A 22354-nucleotide genomic window follows, 5' to 3' on the forward strand; every position below is an offset into this window, starting at 1 on the left:
AACGGCAGGCGGGGCGGCGGTTGGGCGGCGGTTGGTGGGGTGGGGGGACAGGTGAGGCGGGAGCCCAGCGCTGCACGGCCGCGCCCCGCTGCTGAGGCAGGAGCGCGCGCAGCCGGCGCCGGGTGCCTGCCAGAGCCGCCCTCACGACTCGGGGCTCACGTGGAGAGCGGTCGCTTTAGAGGACCGCCGGGTTTCTGCTCCTCCGTCCTGCAGATACACGAAACCGGGCAACTTTATGCCCTCTGCATCTCTCTTGAAGGAACCCGACGCCTGTGTGTCCTCTGTTTTAAAAATAGAGGACGTAGAGGCGCCTGGTTTCGTATCAGCAGAGGACGACTGGACTGTCCATAATTGTAGCCACCCTGCTGACATCTCCTGTGCGAACCATGCCAGCACTGGCGACGTGCACCCCCCGCAGAAAGCGCTGCCAACCCTGTCGGCAGTCACTGCTCACCCCCCGCCTCATTGCTGACACTGCCAGCGGCATTTGCAGGCCATCCCCAATTGCCGGTGACATCTGCAGGTGGTCACCACCCCGTTCTCCCCTGCCGCCAACACTGCCTGCAGGAGCTCCCCACCCACCACCGCCTGCGACGGTGACCACTCGTCACCCCCAAACCCCCTCACTGCTGACATTGCCGGTGGCACCTGCGGGTGGTCCCCAAAAACGACTGGCGGCATCTGCAGGTGGTCACCAACTGCCGGTCAGTGCTCGCCACACCTCTCCCCCTCACCGCCAACACTGCCGCAGCTGCCTGCAGGAGCTCCCCACTCGTCACCACTGTGACCCCGACACCGCTAGACCTGCCTGCAAGAGCTCCCCACTCGCTGCCACCGTGCCCCCAACACCGCCATAGCTGCCTGCAGGAGCTTCCCACTTGCCACCACCGTACCACTGACACCGCCATGGCTGCCTGCAAGAGCTCCCCGCTCACCAGCACCATGCCCCCAACACCACCACAGCTGCCCGCAGGAGCTCCCCGCTCCCCACCGCCATGCCCCCAGCACCGCCAAGGCTGCCTGCAGGAGCTCCCCACTCGCCACTGCCATGCCCCCCACACCGCCATGGCTGCCTCCAAGAGCTCCCCGCTTGCTGCCACTGTGCCCCCAACACCGCCATGGCTGCCTGCAGGAGCTTCCCGCTTACCACTGCCATACCACTGACACCGCCACGGCTGCCTGCAGGAGCTCCCCACTCGCCACCGCCATGCCCCCCACACCGCTATGGCTGCCTACAGGAGCTCCCCACTTGCCACCGCCATACCACCGACACCACCATGGCTGCCTGCAGGAGCTTCCTGCTTGCTACTGCCGTACCTCTGACATCGCCATGGCTGCCTGCAGGAGCTCCCCACTCACTGCCACCGTGCCCCCACCACCGCCATGGCGGCCTACAGGAGCTCCCCACTTGCCACCGCCGTACCACCACCACCACCATGGCTGCCTGCAAGAGCTCCCCGCTTGCCAGCACCATGCCCCCGACACCACCACAGCTGCCCGCAGGAGCTCCCCGCTCCCCACCGCCATGCCCCCAGCACCACCATGGTTGCCTGCAGGAGCTCCCTGCTCGCCACCACTGTTCCCCAACACCGCTGCAGCTGCCTGCAGAAGCTCCCCACTCACCACCGCCGTGCCCCCAACACCGCCGCAGCTGCCTGCAGGAGCTCCCCACTCACCACCATTGTACTCCCAACACCACCATGGCTGCCTGCGAGAGCTCCCCACTCACTGCCACCGTGCCCCCGACACTGCCGTGGCTGCCTGCAAGAGCTCCCCGCTCGCCACCACTGTGCCCCCAACACCGCCATGGCTGCCTACAGGAGCTCCCCACTTGCCACCGCTGTACCACCGACACGGCCATGGCTACCTGCAAGAGCTCCCCGCTCACCAGCGCCATGCCCCCAACACCGCCACAGCTGCCTGCAGGAGCTCCCCGCTCCCCACTGCCATGCCCCCAGCACCGCCACAGCTGCCTACAGGAGCTCCCTGCTCGCCGCCACTGTGCCCCAACACCGCTGCAGCTGCCTGCAGGAGTTCCCCGCTCGCCACCGCCGTGCCCCCAACACCATCATGGCTGCCTGCAGGAGCTCCCTGCTCGCCACTGCCGTGCCCCCAACACTGCCGAGGCTGCCTTCAGAAGCTCCCCACTCACCACCACCATGCTCCCAACACCACCATGGCTGTCTGTGAGAGCTCCCCACTTGCTGCCACTGTGCCCCCGACACCGCCATGGCTGTCTGCAGGAGCTCCCCGATCGCCGCCACTGTGCCCCCAACACCACCATGGCTGCCTGCAGGAGCTCCCTGCTCGCAACCGCCATGCCTCCCACACCACCATGGCTGCCTGCAACAGCTCCCCGCTCACCACTGCCATAACCCCAACACCGCCACAGATGCCTGCAGGAGCTCCCCGCTCCCCACTGCCATGCCCCCAGCACCGCCACGGCTGCCTACAGGAGCTCCCTGCTCGCCGCCACTGTGCCCCAACACCACTACAGCTGCCTGCAGGAGTTCCCCGCTCGCCACCGCCGTGCCCACAACACCATCGCGGCTGCCTGCAAGAGCTCCCCACTCGCTGCCACTGTGCTCCCAACACCGCCATGGCTGCCTACAAGAGCTCCCCACTTGCCATCGCCGTACCACCGACACCGCCACAGCTGCCTGCAGGAGCTCCCCGCTCCCCACTGCCATGCCCCCAGCACCGCCACAGCTGCCTACAGGAGCTCCCTGCTCGCCGCCACTGTGCCCCAACACCGCTGCAGCTGCCTGCAGGAGTTCCCCGCTCGCCACCGCCGTGCCCCCAACACCATCATGGCTGCCTGCAGGAGCTCCCTGCTCGCCACTGCCGTGCCCCCAACACTGCCGAGGCTGCCTTCAGAAGCTCCCCACTCACCACCACCATGCTCCCAACACCACCATGGCTGTCTGTGAGAGCTCCCCACTTGCTGCCACTGTGCCCCCGACACCGCCATGGCTGTCTGCAGGAGCTCCCCGATCGCCGCCACTGTGCCCCCAACACCACCATGGCTGCCTGCAGGAGCTCCCTGCTCGCAACCGCCATGCCTCCCACACCACCATGGCTGCCTGCAACAGCTCCCCGCTCACCACTGCCATAACCCCAACACCGCCACAGATGCCTGCAGGAGCTCCCCGCTCCCCACTGCCATGCCCCCAGCACCGCCACGGCTGCCTACAGGAGCTCCCTGCTCGCCGCCACTGTGCCCCCAACACCACCATGGCTGCCTACAGGAGCTCACCGCTGCCATGCCCCAACACTGCTGCGGCTGCCTGCAGGAGCTCCCTGTTCGCCACCGTTGTGCCCCCAACACCGCTGTGGCTGCCTACAGCAGCTCCCTGCTCGCCACTGCCATGCCCCCAACACCGCTGTGGCTGCCTGCAGGAGCTCCCCGCTCGCCACCGCTGTACCCCCAACACCATCATGGCTGCCTGCAAGAGCTCCCCACTCAACGCTACTGTGCCCCTGACACCGCCATAGCTGCCTGCAGGAGCTCCCCGCTCGCCACCGCCAGGCCCTCACCACCACCTGCAGGCGGTCACCATACCCCCCAGCTTCCCAGGGCATGCGGCATTCAGACATCCCAAGCATCATCTGGAGGCTGCCCTCAAGCTGACGTTCACACACAGATTTGCTGCAGTTTAGGGCTGGAAGGGACCTCCTAGGGGTCCAGCCCCTCCTAGTTGTTTATTTTGCAACAGCAATGGACAGATAAAAACGGCAACCCCCCTATTAAATACACCCCAACCTGCCCCAGGGGAAGCAGGGCAGCCAACTCCTGCTGCTGTGAAATGTTGTCAGCCCACACTCAGGAGATCTGAGTAGAGGAAGCCAAGATCAGTTCCTTTCTCTTGCACAGTTAAAGTAACTGCATAGTGAATACACCTGCCTATTTGCTCACTTCAAGCATTCACAAATCAGGAGTCCAAAATAATAAGATTTAAATCTTACCCCATGGGGAACATTTGCCTTCCTAACCTCAGATATGGAGATTGGTCTGACCCTGAGCAGAGGGGCAAACCCTCTAGCTAGAAACATTCCCAGTGCAAGAGGCTCACAAAGCAGGCTTCTGGCAGTTGCCAGATCCAGCATATTTTTGGCTGCAGACCTCTACGGTCTTCATGGACAAGGGACAAACACAGCGGCTGCTCCCTCTCAAGTGTGAAAAAAAACCTGATCCTGGTACAGAAGCGCTTGACAAATCCAACTGTGGAGGTAGGTACAACAGGGCCTAGCTCATTTTGTTTTCACCAAGCTCCCCAAAGTGTTTCTCTCTAGACAGACAGCCAGGGCAGCCAGTAGATAAATCTGTACCCAATGCACTGCGTTTTACTGAAGTCACAGCAACCCAGATCTGACATTTTTATCTTTTTTTTCATACAGCCAAATTTCATCCCATGACATTTTGCAGTGGAAGCCGTCTAGCAAATATAAGTGATTGTAGAAAGTGTTTTTGCTGGTCTGCTCTTTATTAGGGTTCTCATAGCTGTCTAGGGGTGTTCCTGGACATCTTCTATCATTTGAAACATTTTAACAGCAGATTTAAGGGGCAAATAGACTCTGCTGGTAAGTCATAATGCATTGGATATGATTGAATGAATTGGGATCTGCATTTTGGGGAATTTAGGTACATCTGAGAATTTTTTTTTTCCCCAGAATGAACTTTTAAAATTGTGAGGATTAGGTGCTTAATATCTTATGCATCGATTTGCAAAAAGGCCTGGATTTTTCCACACCAGGAACAGCAGCAATATTAATATTCTATTTAGATGCTAGTATTGGCAAAACCCAGCGGGGGCCAAGTTACAGATATATGCAATATGTGTTTCTGATGCTGTGAGAGTCCAGACTTTCCATTTAAAGAAAAGCAGATATAAGTGGTTTTTAGTCACGTAATTAAATTTGGAGAAAATTTAGCATGATTCAGATAGAAAAATACATTTCATCTCTTGTGATTTCACTTCACTTTGGCTTCAAAAATCATACTCTGACCCAAAAATACAGAAAGTGACTCAATGTTCATCAGCTGTGCACCTGTTACCCCTAGACTTTAACTTTTCATATTTTTTTAACTGGATTTATTATGAAAAAGTAAATTCACCCTTCCTGGACACATGCACACACACATTATAGCACCCTGACAGAAGGCTGTACATGTGTGGGATTTCTCCCTGCTTCTCTATCTCTTTGTACTTAGTATAAATATCTCTCATCATCATGTTGACACAACTGGGACAAGGTGTCAACTTAAGCAGAGGATGCAAAGGAACCCAGGACAATAGTATAAACAGAGCTTTCCAGGTCTGGGAAAGACAGGATGAAGCCAAAAGCATCACTGGGAATTCCACATATGTACAGGACAGGCAACTTTACTATCCATCAAAAACACATGGTCCCTGATACCACCCAACTCCCAGCCAGTTGCACCTCCTGCTCATTTCATCATCTCTTGAAACCCACACACAGTGTAGTCTATTACAGTCAACTTAGTTTCTGACCAGTCAAATGCTCATCTTTTTTCACTATTACATCACTACATGCCCAATTTGTTTATGTCAGCTACCCCCTTCTTATGCCTATTTCTTTAGAGCTGAGTATTGCCACTCTAATTATATTTATTATTTTTCCCTGAAGTTTCAGGTCCCAGAATTATAGGATTATATAAGAATTGTAATGTTCACTTTTTAGAGGAAAAATGTTTCTAGGGCTTATGTCCATGGAGAAAAGCTTGAAAACAGGCTTTAAGCCTAAGCAAATCTTAAGAGCCCAGAAAACCAATAAAGAGAAACCATTTTATTTTAATATTATTATTTTGGAGAGAGCTAACTCATGCTTTCTGAATACTTGAAGCGAGCAAATTGCCAGGTACATTCGCTATGCAGTACACAGTGACTTTAACTGTGCAGGAGTAGGTAACTGATCTCTACTTCATGCTCTTTTCACCACAACTTGTCAACACACAAGAACTAGTCAACACTTCCTTGTCTAAAATACCCTTCCATACCTAATCACAGGTATACAGGGACTGCCATCACAGATCAGATTTGGGTCCATCTAGTCCAGTATTCTGTCTTCATTACTGGCTTCCAGGAGACTTCAGAGAAAGGTGTCACAACCATGTAATAGGGCTAGGCAGATAAGGAGTCATTTCCACCCACAGCAGATCTCATTGTAATCTCCAATAGTTAGAAATAGCTTTAGCCCTTGAAATATGAAAACTGGTTCTAATTACATCACAAATATATTAGATAACACCTCTGGAAATTCTTGATACCTGGATTAAAGGAGGGACTGGATAAGAACTTGGCTTCAGTAACTTCAAAGGGCAATGAGTTCCACAGTTCAGTCACATAATGTGTGCAACTATTTCCAGGAAATTAAAAAATGATAATCTTTAAATCATTTAGTTAATTCACCTGGATCCTACCTTATTCTTACAGTTCAGATGAAGTCAGCCTCCCATCCTTAGTCATCCATAGTCTTCTCAGAAAAGGAAAAAGGCACATGTGCATACAATAAAGGATATATTCCTACGGAGTCTCTCACCACAGTATTTAAGCACTGAACCAAGGAGCACATGTTAATGAAGTAAAGATAACCAACATGAATATGTAACACTGGTGTTACCCCATCTCCATCTGACTCCATATGATTCACTATTGCAGGCCTTTTGAATCTACAAAGATCTTTTAAGAGATTAGGTCCTGACTATTTCAGAGACCGTTTCATCGTCACGTATGACCCATGCAAACAACTACACTCTAACTGGATTCTACAGGGCATTTTCTAGGTAGAAATCATGATATGTCCCATTGAAAACAAAAATCACTCACCCTCCATTCTTTTAATAGGCATTCAGGATTAAAATATCCTAAATCTTTTTTAAAATTGTGTCTATAATCCAAATGGCTCTTAATAAGCAATACATTACAGTACAACAAGAGAAAGGCTTAGCATTTAATAGGCCGTTGATATTAATGAATACTGACTTAGATGTTAAGAGCATGTTTCCTTTTCTTCCGTTGGTGGTTATTCATTTCCATCCTGTTCTAAATCACACACTGGGACTGCTGGCTTTTGTGCTAAATCAGTGTTCCAGGAAAAAGCTGCCCCTTTTTAAGGTCATCAGACATCACTGAATGTTGTCTTTTTTGAAGTCCAAATTCAACAGTAGAAGAACAGTACTCTCCTAACACTAACAGATTTTAGATCAAATATAGTGTGAATGGTGCCATTACTGTCACTAGAAACTGGGAGTTTTTATTGTATTTTTCATATACACGAACCCTCTGCTACATGTAATATCACCAGACCTTGGAATCTGAAAAAGGTCAATGCATATCTGCACCATGCACTGGCACGCTTCCCCTTCTATCCTAGTTCATGTAACATAATGAGCTCTCATGATACAAATCCTTGAGTCCATATGATAAGTTTATGGGGGTGTTTATTAACAGAACTTGGGACTGCCAGTAGGTTTGGCAGCTGTGACACGAGTTGAACAGCATGAACAGTTTTTTTGTATCAGGGAAATCTGAAATACCTGGGGCTTCTGTAAAGAGGTCAATGAGAAAAGGCAGTGAGACTCCTTCAGCGTTTCAGAGGCCGTACCACAGCTTGGGGAAAGACTTGGAGGGAAACGGTTCCAACTGCAGGGAAAGGGCCTGAATCCAGGTTTTTAGAGTGCAAGCAGGCAGGCTGGATGCTGGGTATCAGACACAGGTGGCCTAATTGCACGCAGAGAGGAACAGTAGATAGTTCCAGGCACAGTGGATTGCAGTAGAATGTGACTGAATCTGCATAAGACTCTGTCCTACCTCTGGGCAGTGTCAGTGAGATGCATCAAAATCTGAAACAGAAGTAGTCTGGAAACACTCCAGATCAACACAGCAGCTCTGTATTAGATCCTTTTGATCTCTGAAAACACATTGCAGATTAAATGATTGCCTTTTTTCAAAAAAAGAATACCATAGCCTCTACATACAGGAGTTCTGAAAACCAATTTTGCATCTCTAGAGTTTGCATACTACTTAAATGAAAGAATAAATAAAGGATAGATGTCTCTCCCTCACGGGTCTAAATTAGACTCAGACTAAGTTTTGATAGTGACTAGATAACTGGGAGAGAACATACCATGCTTAGGTATTGTGCATTTGAATTGTACAGGTAGGAATTATACATTAAAAGGGTCACACTGGTTATCTCTGCTCCAGAAGAGCCCTAATGAACCTTATGGGATAGAATACTGCTAGGAAGCCTCACCCATTAGCTGAATACCGATGTCCTAATTGACAGTCTCAAAAAGTGCTAATGTTTAGCATGAATCTCCAAACACACGGTAATGCCTACGGGCCAACAAAACCAGACAGTGCTGTGCACTGTAGAAATAAAGGGTAAATTATACTCCCTGCCCCAGACAATTTGAAGTCCAGGGTAACTGCTAAGTGTGTTATGTAAAAGGAGGATGATCCCTTCGTTGCCACAGTATGAAAGACAAGCTGGACTGTGTTACAGAAACAAATGTGAGAATTTTGTAGAATAATGGAGTTGATTTAGAAACCTTAATATTGAAGAGAGTAGTTAGTGGCTAAGTGGCCAAAACATTAGTCTGTCTAACTTGTCCATCAAATAAGAACATAGATTCAGCCAAACCTCTACTGTGTAAGTGCAGAAGTCAGCTAAACAACTGGCATTCTTCGGTAAAGCTGCATAAATTTCTACCAGCTGAGGGCCTGGCCTATATCTATTTCTGAAGATACAGTGTCATTAAACACTGGCATTGGTTCTGATGCAGCCAACTGGCAGGGTGAAAATAAAAAACATATTACAACAGACCATTGGAAACAAAGTAAGCCACTATGAAATAAGAGAAAATAGAAATAAAATGATATTTCAAAATTTTGCTAGTGTAGCATGACATTACGCTACACAGTTGGAGGTCATTTCATACAACAGAAATGGACACGGTAGAAGCAATGAATTTTTGGGGGTGAAGTCAGTGGTGGGATTTGAGCCAGGGCTCCTGCTCATTTGGCACTGCAAAAATCATGTCATTTTGGAGCTGAAGCCAAAACAAAACAAAACAAATACAACCCTATGATCTTTAACTGTAATGTTTTACAGTAGCCATTAACAAACAGAAAGTGATGTTATGGGCCAGGGTGTTGGGGGGAAAATAAAAATAAAAATAAAAAAATCTCTGCAGAAATAGTGGCTTTGGGTCATTTGCTGGATTTATAAAATATAAAAGAATAAATATAAAGTTAATGTTAGGGGTTTATCCTAAACCTGCAAAAAAGGGAGGCATGAACTGAGTTCTGAAACACTGCTTATCTGGGCCAGTCTTAGATAGCATGCTGTCTGTGGTACTGCAACAGTATTACAACAGATGAATGAACCAGTTTAGATATAATAGGAACCAATCTCAACCATTGCCTAGAGCTAAAAAATTAGCTTTTTTTCTGAAGTTTGAAACGTTCAGATAATTATACCCCCACTCTCATTATATTCATTTTCTGCCATCTCTGAGCTCTTGGAACCCAAGTACTATCTTATGCCCAAAGTCACAGCAGTTAACGTCTCCCTCTCCTCTTTCTCCCTCTTTCTCTCAAGTATTGAAGCATTGGAATAAATCTTTTATACTTCAGTTAGGCCAAATTCTAACTTACAACAGTTAGATTGGAAAGCATATTGGCCTCCTCTGGAACTTTTTGAAGCTTCCTCTGAAGCATATAGTGCTGGCGATTGTTGGAGACAGGACACGGGCCCAGGTGGAACACACATTTGAACAGTAAGGACACTATATTCCTTCGGTGATGAACATAGCATAGAAGCTATTTTGGATGTATTCTATTGCAACAGCAGAAAAGTTGAAAAGTGCTCAAGGAATCCACTCCATTTCTTTGTTCCGCTTTTAAAATGGCCAAAATTACATGGAACAAAACACCTTTTTTTCCTCTATGTGCTTAGAAATGGATTCCTGGAGAATCTGCTCCATGATTTTTCCAGGGACTGAGGTGAGGATTCTTATCAATTAATAGGCACAAAACTGGGACCAGCATCACTCTACACAATTAAAAACACATTATGCGCAGGTCAGGTTGACTGGTCCTTAATGGTCCATGATAAAGGTCTTCAAGGAATCCATTTCTAAGCGCTTGGAGAAAAAACGGCGATTAGGAACAGTCAGCATGGATTCATCAAGGGCAAGTCATGCCTGGCCAATCTCTTACCTTCTACAATGAAATGACTAATTCTGTGGATGCAGAGACAGCAGTGGACATGATATACCTTTACTTTAGCAAGGCTTTCCGTATGGTCTCCCACAACATTCTTGCAAGCAATCTAAGGAAGTATGGATTGGATGAATAGACTGTAAGGTGGATAGAAAGCTGGCTGGATCATCAGGCTTAAAGGGTAGTAAATCAACACCTTGATGTCTGGCTGGCAGCTGGTATCAAGTACAATGCCCCAGGGTTTGGTCCTGGGCACGGCCAGAATTTGACAGGCTGGGGCCCTAAGCTAGGGGTTCCCAATCTTTCCATGCCGCGGCCTGGCAAGCTGTGGACCGGAAGTGGCCACAGCCACAGCCTGGCAAACTACAGACCACCTCACGGAGCCCTGTGGCTGGAATTTCCAGCCAGAACACGGGTAAAGTTACTGCCACCCCCCGAGCAGGGAGGTGGGCCAAACCTCAACCACGGGCCCTGTGGGAGGAGTCGTGGCTTCTCCACCCAGCTCTACAGGGCTGCAGTATGCCAGTCTGTGAACACGTCCAGTCCGCCAGCCGACACTTAGAGGCCCCTCATAATGTGAGGTCCTAAGCTATAACTTGCTTAGCTTGTGCCTAAATCCGGCACTGGTTCTGGGGCTGATTTTGTTCAATATCTTCATCGATGACCTGGAAGATGGGGTGGAGTATACCCTCAGTGAGTCTGCAGATTATACCAAGCTGGAGGGAGTAGTAGAGACACTGGAGGGTATGACTAGGATTAAGAGAGACTTTGACAAATTGGAAGATTAGACCAAAAGAAATCTCTTGGGCCATGTTCATACAAGCATGGATATTTGGTTTCCCAGGGACAACTAGCAGTGGTACACCTTGTGCCACTGCTACTTGTTCCTGGGGAAAGTCTGTGCCATGCACCCTCTGGCATGCAACAGGTTACCCCGGGTGGGGTAGGGGAGGCTGGGGCCAGCACTGGGCTGGCCTTAGCAGCCTTACCTGGGGGCTTTAGGGCCTCCTGGGGCTGCAGCTCAGAGCCTGGCTATCAGCCACACTGACTCTGACTGGCTACAGGTGGTGTACACTGGCCCCACGTGCACCACCCCACTTTTTTTGCATTGTTTTTTTGATCCCGGATGTTGCCATGTGGAGAACACCTAAATGTGCAGTATGTGGTGCCGCATACCAAACAGCTGCGCTCGTCTAGATGCAGCCATGAGGTTCAATAAGGACAAGTGCAAAGTCCTGCACTTAGGACAGAACAATCCCATGCAGGGGTACAGGCTGGGGACAAAATGGCTACGCAGCAGCACTGCAGAAGAGATTACAGTGGACAATACGCTGAAGATGAGCCAACGGTGTGCCCTTGTTGCTAAGAAGGCTAACGGCATACTGGGCTGCATTAGTAGGGAGGTATTGCCAGCAGATTGAGAGAAGTGATAATTCCTCTCTACCTGGTACTGGCGAGGCCACATCTGGAGTACTGTGTCCAGTTTTGGGCCCCCTGCTACAGAAAGGATGTGGACAAACTGGAGAGAGTCCAGTGGAGGGCAACAAAAATAGTTCAGGAGCTGGGGCACAAGCCTTTTGAGGAGAGGCTGAGCGAACTGGGCTTATTTAGTCTGCAGAAGAGAAGACTGAAGGGGGATTTTATAGCAGCCTTCAACTACCTGAAGGGGGGTTCCAAAGAGGATGGAGCTGAACTGTTCTTAGTGGTGGCAGATGACAGAACAAGGAGCAACTGTGTTTCAAGTTGCAGCAAGGGAAATCTAGGTTAGATGTTAGGAAACACTTTCTCACTAGGAAGGTAATAAAACACTGGAACAGGTTACCCAGAGAGGTTGTAGAATCTCTATCCTTGGAGGCTTAATGACCTGGCTAGACAAAGCTTTGGCTATGATGATCTAGTTGGGGATGGTCCTGCTTTGAGCAGGGGACTGGACTAGATAACCTCCCGAGGTCCCCTCCAACTCTAATTTTCTATGATTCCATGATAATTGATATGCATATAAACAATATTTTTTAAGTGCGTAGCATCTTTTGGCTCCACCGTATGGCTACATAGCTACTGGCATCAGAAACAGTGAATAGGAAACAGTTTTCATAGGATTACTGTTACAGAGCTTGAAACTGATGGGAGCTAGCTCATTTCATGACTGCTATCTTCCTTCATTTTCAATGCCTCTAAAAAGTAGCCCTGAAACTATCAGAATCCTTGAAAATGACCAAAGATAGTTTCAGTGGTGCTGATAGTTAGTGACCATTTGTTATATTAAGATTGGGCAAGTGCATTCTGGGGGTAAATGTGCAACTAAAACAGCCTGTTTGCAGTTCCAAGGCTATGCACTTAAGTGGAATACAGAATATATGGCTAAGGAGGAGAATATTTAGCCTTGCTACATGTAGGAAGACTACATAGTACATCCAGGTGCATGTGCAGAGTAAATATGCATTTGGCACAAGTGCAGTTATACATATACTGGGGATTGAAAAAGTGCCCCAAACATTTAATTCTGATTTATAAAACTTTCAGAAGTAATATGCATTAAGGAAATAGTGTCATCACTAAAACAGCAACTATAATAGCAGGTGCTATTGTATGGTAATAGTAGATACATTTATTAAAATAGTACCTTCCATTTACAGTATATTTTGCCTTTCAGATCAAGTTCTCAAAGTACTTTGGTAGTATAATTCTTTGAAAAACATTACAGTAAATAAACCCCAACCCCAAGCTTATGCAAAGTACAGTTACTGTGAATTTTCAACTATGTTGATGAATTTAGGGCACTTACATCAAACAAACTAAACTGACATATAGAACTATGCAGGATAAAATGGGGAAATAATTTAAACTGCCAAAAATCTTGGGCTTTTTATTTGTTTGGTGTTTCAAGCCACAAATGCATCTGCTGGGAAGATAGTTTCAGTAACAAATGACACAACTCCAGACAAAGTCTCTAAATATGGGCAAACTGTTTTGTCATGTATCCTTTCTTATAGCCAGTAAACAACATCAGCATTATACATGATCAGTATTGCCAACCTAAAGTGTAAAAGGCTCATGAGTCAGGCACTCTAAACTGATAAGATTGATTTAATAATAATAGTAATATTTTTAAAATCAATACATTTTCAGGTCTTTGTATTTTCCTTCTAGCATTTGAGTCTTTATGGGGTACATTTGCCAGATTTGACTCAAAAACATGCAATCACAGAATTTAAAAATGAGAGAAAAATAGGGCTGGAAGGGGATCTCAAAAGTCATCTACTCTGACCATAATGAATAATGATAACAGGTAGGTTAGATGAGAGCTGAGAGTCTCATGTAGACACATGATCCTCACAGCTGAGGCCTTAAATGAAAATCCTAAATTCAATACTTACCAAAAAGGAAAGAACACTGGTAACATTGCATAATCCTCCTCTCTCATTGAAGCACCTTGTTTGTTCACAGTGGTGAAAATCAACTGCATATCAACTTTCTCAAAATATTCTGTCCCTCTCATATAGGGAGTGTGACATAACACCCTTTTGGGTGTTCTGTCACTTTAAGGGCTGGAGCAGGGTGCTGCCAGGTGGCTGATGAGGATGGCCATGTTAGGGCCCAGCTCTGAGAGGGTGGACATCAGTTTGAGATCAGCCAGCAAGGAAGAAGCATCTCCCTGCTGAGCTCCCACTCCAGAAACAACTTGGAGGTAAGGGTGAGGCTATGGGGAAGGAGGAGGCCTCATTGGTCCTGGGCATGACCAAAAATGGAACCCTGCTGGGATAGGGAGGCCTAGTGGGACTGCCAGTGGCATGGCAGCCCCACTTAACTACCAGGACTGATCACCTCCTGAGTGTAAGGTGGGTCAGGGCGCCTAAGCCCCAGCCCTCACCTTCAGGTGAGCTACTAGGAGGGTTAGGCACATAAAGTAGCTGCACCTGAGCCCTATGGGGTGTTGGACCCTGGAGCAAGGGCCAGGCACACTGAATGGGCAGCACCTGAGTCCTAGGGGTGTATGTAATTTACCGTGGCACTCGTCTGAGCACTTTGCCCTCTCAGGCTGATAAGGCACTCCTGTCCCCTTGCAGGTTGGCCACTTGCCCATTGGTATGAGTCTTTAAGGTCCCCAGGGGTCTCATCTGCCACAATTTGGTTGGAATAGTTATTAATGGGAGGAAGCTCTTAGGTCGTGCCTCCCCTGGTTTCCTTTTCAATTTCACACACAGGTCTTTGGTCTTGAAGCTCTGCCTCCCCTACACTCCATCAAATGCCAGCCAAATAAGGTGTTAAGTCTTGGCCAGGGCTACCTTTTGGTCAGCAGCCACAGCTGGGCAATAGCCCCTTTTCAGTCTCAGTCCAAGTTAGAATATACAATCAGTTTCATTCAAAAGGTTTACTGTCCTTGAGGCCTCAAAGTTGGCCCGACTCACCTACTCTTATATCCTGGGCATATCTTACTTCAGGCCTCTTCCCCCAGGGGTTACTAATGGCTTTCACCACTTCTCGGCTTCTCGTCTCTCCACAGGCTTGTCGCTGTCTCAGTCTCTCTCTGCAGCATCCAGGATCCACGGCTGCTGTAGAGATGAGTATTCTGGCTCCTCTGAGCCAGTCTTGGTCGAGAACCTAAACTCCCTGGGTTGCCAACACTTGCCACTGCTGGGGCACACAGTCTTTCTCTGTTGCTCTGGACTCTCAGGAGGATCCACTTCCAGTCCTTCCTGGATGTCAGTCAGTGTGGACTTTGACTCTCTTCCCAAGTGCTGGCTGGCAAATCACCAGTGGCATGCATTAACAAAGTGCACCCATGCCAGCACCAGGAGGCACTTTTGATCTTTGGCGGCATTTTGCTGTTGCCGCTTTTCTTGTCACTCCTGCGTTGGTGGTAAGTTTGTTCTCATGGCAGTGTCCCCACCACAGTGTAAGACCCTGGTCCCGGGAGAGGGCAGAGAGAAGGTCAGGTATGCTTAAGGAAGAGGAGCACCTGAACCTGTCAGAGTGGAAGACCCCAGGCCCCAGAGAGCAGGGGGCAGAGTTGCAGCCCAAGAGAGAGACATAGTGGTCTGGTGAGGGGCCAGGGGAGAAGTAGGCCTATAGTTGAGCAACTGCTCGGTCCCGTTCAGGTTAGGGCCACGGGAAAGGCCCAAAAGACTGTGTCAGAGCTGACCAAGGGGTGGAGAGCAAAGCCCAAGGTTCTCTTTGAGTAGGGTGAAGTGAATACGGCCTGTGTATTGTGTGCAAGAGACCAGGTAAGAGTTGGTGGGGTGCAAGGCCCCCGTGAGAGGGGTGTGGTGTGTGTGTGGCCTCAAAGGGGCAGTATGATAAAGATCCAACTGTGTGCCCAGTCTGGCCAGGCCTTGAACCAGAGTATCATCACACAGTGTGACATCTTCAAGGCCAGGGACGTGTGTAAGTGGAGGTCAGAGCATGTATCCCCTGCCCTGTTACAGCTGGGTGCTTGAAGGGCAGCCTGCTGCCTATTTAACATCCCAAATCATTTACCAACAAGACGTAGCAGGAAAACAAGGTGGGCAGGTTGCCCAGAGACAGGGGCGAGCCCATACTAGCACTGGGCCTGGAAGCCACCTTTGTCACAGGGAGGAAGTCATAACATCTACTCCCTCAGAAGTACCACTGCATTAACAGCATATATTAGAAAACTAGTCTACACTTATGTTTTAAGGCAGTGGTTTTCAATCTATGATCAGTGGACTCCTGGGGGGTTAGCAGACTATGTCTAGCAGGTCTGCAAAAGATGATTATAATCCAAAGTATGTGAATACCCACACTTACAATTTAAAGGGGTCTGCACCTCTGTTCAAAATTTCCAAGATAGTATGTTGAAAGGAGGTTGGGAAAATAATTATGCAAGTAAAACCCTTAATGTAGGCAATCCTAATGCACACATATACACCCAAATATTTTAGTAACAAATGTGTAACCAGCTCTGATATTTTGTATATGTATACATATACACACAAACTATATATATATATATATATATATATATATATATATAAAACTCATGTCACACACTGATGAACACACAAGCGCGCACACACACACACATATACATATGTGTGTGTGTATAACATACACATTTATATATGTGTGTGTGTAATATGTCTATATATTGTATACAGACATATGTACAGGCAGTCCCTGACTTACCACATTTTGAGTTACAACATTTTGCACTTACATTTATAAATTGACACCATTTCAACTTTATGATGTCAGTTTTGACTTTACACTGCTTGATCTGACGTGATGCCATGCCAGCAAACAAGTCCACTGTGTTACCCGTCTCCCTGGAGAACATCTGTCCAAGCTTCCTTGGACACTTTCTTTAAGAAAGCGGACAACACTCCATAAAAACCTGTAGCCAAGACTCGTGAAGAGTCCAGCCAAGAACCCTTCAAAAAGTCCAACCAAGAGCCCTTCAAAAAGTCCAGCAAAGTCACCTCAAAGAAGTCCTTCCAAGTCAATATGATTGCTACTTACAATATAAGTACATTAATGTAGCTATATTACTTACCTATAATTGATCGAATACAAAATTCAAGGGTATTTTTAAAATTCTGTCTCAGCAGCTAATCAGAGTGCCCTATACAGACAGGGACAGACAGCTGAGCACCACCATGACAGTGGGGACTGAGAGCCAGAGGGGACAGGGATGAGGCCAGCTCTGCTGGCCTTGCCCCTCTCCCCTGGTCCTTGGAGGCAGAGGGGGATCACGGGGACTGGAGCACCACCATAATGGAGGGGACAGAGTGGGGGGGTCTGCTTCTTCAAGCCAGGGGCCAGCGCCCCTGCCCCCAACAACAGTTGGCAGAGAGGGGAGGCAGTGGGGAACAGGGGAGGGAGGGGAGCAGGAAGGGGAGCGGGGGTTACTGGTGGCTGTGCCCCACTGCAACTGCAACTAAAGCGAAAGCGGGGAGGTGGGGAGTGGCCCTGGCCCCAGCCCTGGCCCTAAGTGGCGGGGGGGAGGTGGGGAGTGGCCCTGGCCCCGGCTCGAAGTGGCAGGGGCAGGTAGGGAACGTTCCAGACCCCAGCCTCGGCCCCGGCCTGAAGCGCCAGAGGGAGGAGGGGAACGGCCCAGGCCCCAGGCTGAAACAGGGGGCAGGGGGAAGCAGGTAGCAGCCCCAGGCCGAAGTGGTGGGTGGGGGGAGGGGCAGAACTGCCCTGGCCCAGGCCCGAAGCAGTGGCAGGGGGCAGGGAATCGCCCAGCCACAGCCTGAAGCGGTGTGGGAGGGAAACGGGGAACAGCCCAGGCCTCAGCCCCGGCCCAAAGCAGCGGTGGGGAGCAGCACTGGCCCCAGCCCCAGCTTGATGGGCATTTTGCTAGTTCTTTATAACTTTTTGAAAGAAAGGAAGAATATAAAAAATTCCCAAATTAACTTAAAAATGTTTCTGGGTTGTCAGACAAAACAATCCAACATTAAAAAAAAAAATGGCTCTGTTTTCCTGGTTTGAACTGACTTATTTTTTTCCTAGTTCAAATTTTAAAAATTGTTTGTGAAAATGGTCAGAATCTGAATGATTTTTTTAAATGATCTATATTGAAATGTCTTCATTGACCCACCCTGATTTTTTTTAAACTTTCCTTTTGACTCATAAAAAAAAGTTGTGAGATTCTGACATTTTCTTTAAAACCTGAGACAGTAGAATCACCCATTTCTAATCAGTGCAAGGCACTGAATATAGGTATAAGTTTATTTTACTTTAGAGGTTGAAATAAGCCACATCAGTATCATAGTTTCCACACTGGACAGACATCCTTTCCTGGTTCTCCAAAAATGTTGCTGGATTTTCCAGTCAGTCTCAGGTCACAGGTTTAAAGGCATTAATTCTTGCCTATGACATTAAGTTCATTTCTTTTTCTCCTTTCCCACCTGCATGATCCTTTGAGTGTGTGTGTGTGTGTGTGTGTGTGTGTGTCTGTGCGTGTATGGATGTACATATATTTCCCCTCATTTGTTTATATATATATTCCAAGGAACTTCTACCAGTTTTCCATGGGAGGCCACAGTATGGCATCTCCCCCACTCTTCCCTTCTCTCCATCCCAAAATAAAAGTATGAAAACATGGAGAATATGAACATACTTTTTAATATATCAATTCCTGGTACAAAAAAATGATTTGCAGAGCCTTGTTTGAACAGCATCATGTTTTCTAACTGAGAAATCTTTCTAGATTTTGCATTTATTCATCTTCCTTGCAAGAGAAATTTTTTCGGCATTTTTTCAGACCATGCAAAGCATGCCCCCCTCAAAGTCACATCTATACACGTCCCACTGCTTTGAAAGCCATCCAAGCCTTTAAAAGGAAGAGATCAATCAATTACACAGGAGAAAGGGAAACTTTAAAATTGTTCCTTTGAGATTTCAAATATTTCAAGTAGGCAGATATATTGGACGAGTACTTCAGCCAAATCATCAAAATCACTGCAATCCACAGAGAACAATAACTTTTTCCAAACACATATTATTATCTTGGTTCCTGATTTGCTAAGAAGAATATTTGATATAAATACTATTATTCACTTCACGTTTGAAGCCCCTTCACTGCTAAAGAAAATGAAAGAAGAAAAATATTCTTATATAAATATTCTCTACCTCAAATGACACTTCATGTGCAAAGTCTGCTAATCATGCAATCCCCCAACAGGAGAGCAACTCCTAGACAACTAGCAGATCATGTGTTCATACTTTTTTGTCTTCATGATTTGGCTCCTGATCTTGTTATCCATGCATGTCCCAAATTACCTTTAAGTTAACTGAGAGTATGCAATAAAAGAGGCCTTTAGAGTCTGAGTATACAAGCACAAGTGACTAATTCTTATTCATGCAAAGAGACAGACCTACAAGTGGTGTCAATCAAACTAATTCATCAGAACACACGCTGCTTGCACAGGACTATGTTCATGGGTGTGAGGGTTTGCACAGCCTTACAAGCTGCTCCATGTGCAAATCTTTAGGCCTGTACAAGACCCAGATGAAACAGTTGGGTACAGGACTGCATCCGCACAGCTTAGCCTGCATAATTACAGTCTTAATCAGAATCAGCCTGTAAACTCAAGGCTCTTCGAGTTTGAGACCATGTTCACTGATATGCATTATGCACTCAAAAAATAGTATATATGGAGGGAGGTTGTTTCAACTTGCTGTAATTACAGCGTGTTGGAGTGTGGGAATTACTGTGCTCCAGCAGACTCCAGCATCACATGTATCACCGTTTCAGTGCTGAAAAATGGTGGCAGTGCACTTTAAACTAAAGCTTGTTTGATGAGCTTTAGTTCAAAGCAGCCCAGCACCAGTTTTCAGCACGGGAATGCTGATACACGCCACACTCTGGGTGCTTTTAATTAGCGCAGCTCTTCAAGCTGCGCTAATTAAAGGACCCCTTACCCACTGCTTTCCAGAGCACATCTATTCTGCCACAAACAAACACAAAAAAAGCTTCTCACTACAGTCATTAGAGAGGTCACAGTAACTTTGATGTCATGGGCAGCATGATATGATAGTACTGTCTGCTATTAAGCTTATCTACTATAATACTTTCCAATTTAAGAACTGTTTTTATCTGCTTATAATTTTGCCACACTTCATCTATTCAAGCAGAAACTCTCCATGGTCCATATTGGCTTCTGGTTGAAAATTGTGTATGAATTTTTTTTTTTTTTCATTTCAGTCAAATTGGTTTAGCCACTTCTGAGAACAAGCTTTCAAAAGCAATGTATTTTTGTCAAAAAATGGCATCTTTTCTCTGGAAAGCTATATATTAGTACATGCCAATGAGTATGAAGAGGTTGATCAGGCCTCAGAGTAGAAGCCTGGGTCAGAAGCCTTAGAAATGGAAACTAGGACTGTATCGGTGAGGCAAATGGGACTAGAATGAGGAAACAAAAGAAGTAGAGACCTGTTTGGGACAGTCTGAATCAGCAGGGAGGAAGGAATGAAACTTGGGGAGAAGGGAATTGGGCAGGGCAGGGGGTTCTTTCCCCTCACCTTCCAGACCCTGACATGAACCTCAAAATTCCCCAAGTCTCAGTATTTCTCTGGGGTCAGCAAATATACATGTAAACCACTAGCAAAAGTATTCATCTCCATCACATCCTAGCCCAAACTATTTATCTTTTATACCATGAATTCAGGTGGCAAACGCCTACAGTGGAGCAAAGAGTTCCACAATCCTGGGGACCCTTTCAAATGAGTTTTCTTTTTCTTTTTCTGTTTTTTTTTTAAATAAAAACAGCCAAAAAGTCTTAAGAAATGTATACATATGCACAAGCCAAACATTATTTTAAAAGAACATTGTTAATGTTTCAGAGACAAGCTCTCAGGAATTATGAAATACAACAATTAAAGTTGCCTTTGTAACCTTAATTGAGCCTCTCTTTGTACATGCATTATAATACAATTTTTAATTACAACATCCTATTTGTTTCTACATGGCCCCCATCTCATTTAGCGTACAAACTGGATGGGGCTCACTTAATGAGATGTTATTCAATATTGTGGTTTATCTTTATTGCTCACTGTCTCTCCATGTCTTCTTTACTTCACACAATTTAAACCCTCCTCTGAAAACAGAATCAGTAATTTTCTCATAGGCTTTATATGGCACTCATCCCTGTAATATCTGCAAGCTTCATAAATACTAATTCATTTTCACAACACCCTTGTGAGCTTAGGAGCATTATCATCCACATTTACAGGTGGGCAACTGAGATTCAGTAAGATTAAGGCAAAAAATATCCAAGGATTTTAGGTACCAAATTTGAGGTGCCCACAACCTGACTGGGCATCTCAGATGCTCCAAGACCAGCTCCCATTGACTTTAGTTATACCTATGAGGGCTCAGCACTTCCACAAATTGGATCTCAGAGTCTAAAGTCAGGTACCCAGAAAATGGGAAACACAATTCCCCTGAGAAGTTTGGTTTAAATCATGTGCTCAGCATCTCATAGTTAATCCATAGCAAAAATTCAACTCCAGGGCAGTATTTAACGGCTTTAAGCTCAAGGCTATCCTTTCTCTTCCTGCAATCCCTACAGGGAAGATATCATGATTAGGAAGGTAGTTTTGCCACAGGTGAGGGTCATCTTTGCATTTCAGGTGTGCAACAGACCCCTGCAATTTTTCACAAAAGCAAGAAACTCAGCTGCATGATTTGTGATGATGAGGGACTACCCTGATGCACAGTGAAAGAAAAGATGACCTGCAACATGCTCCTAATACACTTTCCCCTTCCCTTCCCCTTGTTTCTACACACCTTTTGAATTCCACATCCAATAAAACAGGAATCTCATGGCCAGCAGCCTCTTTTCCTACAAAACCCTGATTCACCTCCAGAAACTCCATTTTGCACACTGACTGGGAGAGGAATCCTGTGGAAGAGATGGTAAATGATCATGTCATGAAAGATTGTCATGTATACTACACAATATGGCTCAATTAAGGCTCCACAGGCCTTTTTGATTATTCCATTTCATTCCTTGAAACACATGATTAAGGAAGCTCATACTTTAAACAAGCTGAAAGAATGGGTAAGTGGATAGAGTTCTTTACCTTTATGTCAGCTGTTCACATCTGGTTGAAGTTGGCCAGAGTGTAAAAGTCAGTGCTATGTAATGGTTTCTGTGAAGTGGGTTGGTGGTCCAAGCTGAGATTCTAGTCAATGATGGACCACATCACAAAACACCAACACGACTGGTTACTTTGTTATTAGACTGAGCAGAGATCCCAAGCAGCGTTAGAACACAGAAGTGAACTTTATAGTTGTGGCAGAGCACCTTTGGTGCCTGCCACTTTAAGAGCTTTGAGCAGGCTGTGGAGCAGCTGGCAGGTGTGATTGCGGCCTAATGAGGTGGTCACATGACCGTGGGAAGTCTCCTGGATTGGAGGATGGGGTTGAGCAGCCTCAATATAAACCCAGGCCCCCCCAGAGCTGAGGTGGCAGTTGCTATAGGGAGCCACAGAGACAATATTGCCAGCTGGAGCTGCGGTTCCCAGAACACCTGTTGGTCAAGGTAGGAGCTATGGGGATGGAGGAGGTTCCTGGTCCTGGGGAATGACCTAAATCTACACCCTGGTGGGAGGATGGTGTGGTGGGGCTGCCTGTG

Source organism: Gavialis gangeticus, unplaced genomic scaffold (genome assembly GCF_001723915.1).
Source record: "Gavialis gangeticus isolate Ggan-Ray unplaced genomic scaffold, GavGan_comp1, whole genome shotgun sequence".
Lineage (NCBI taxonomy): Eukaryota > Metazoa > Chordata > Crocodylia > Gavialidae > Gavialis > Gavialis gangeticus.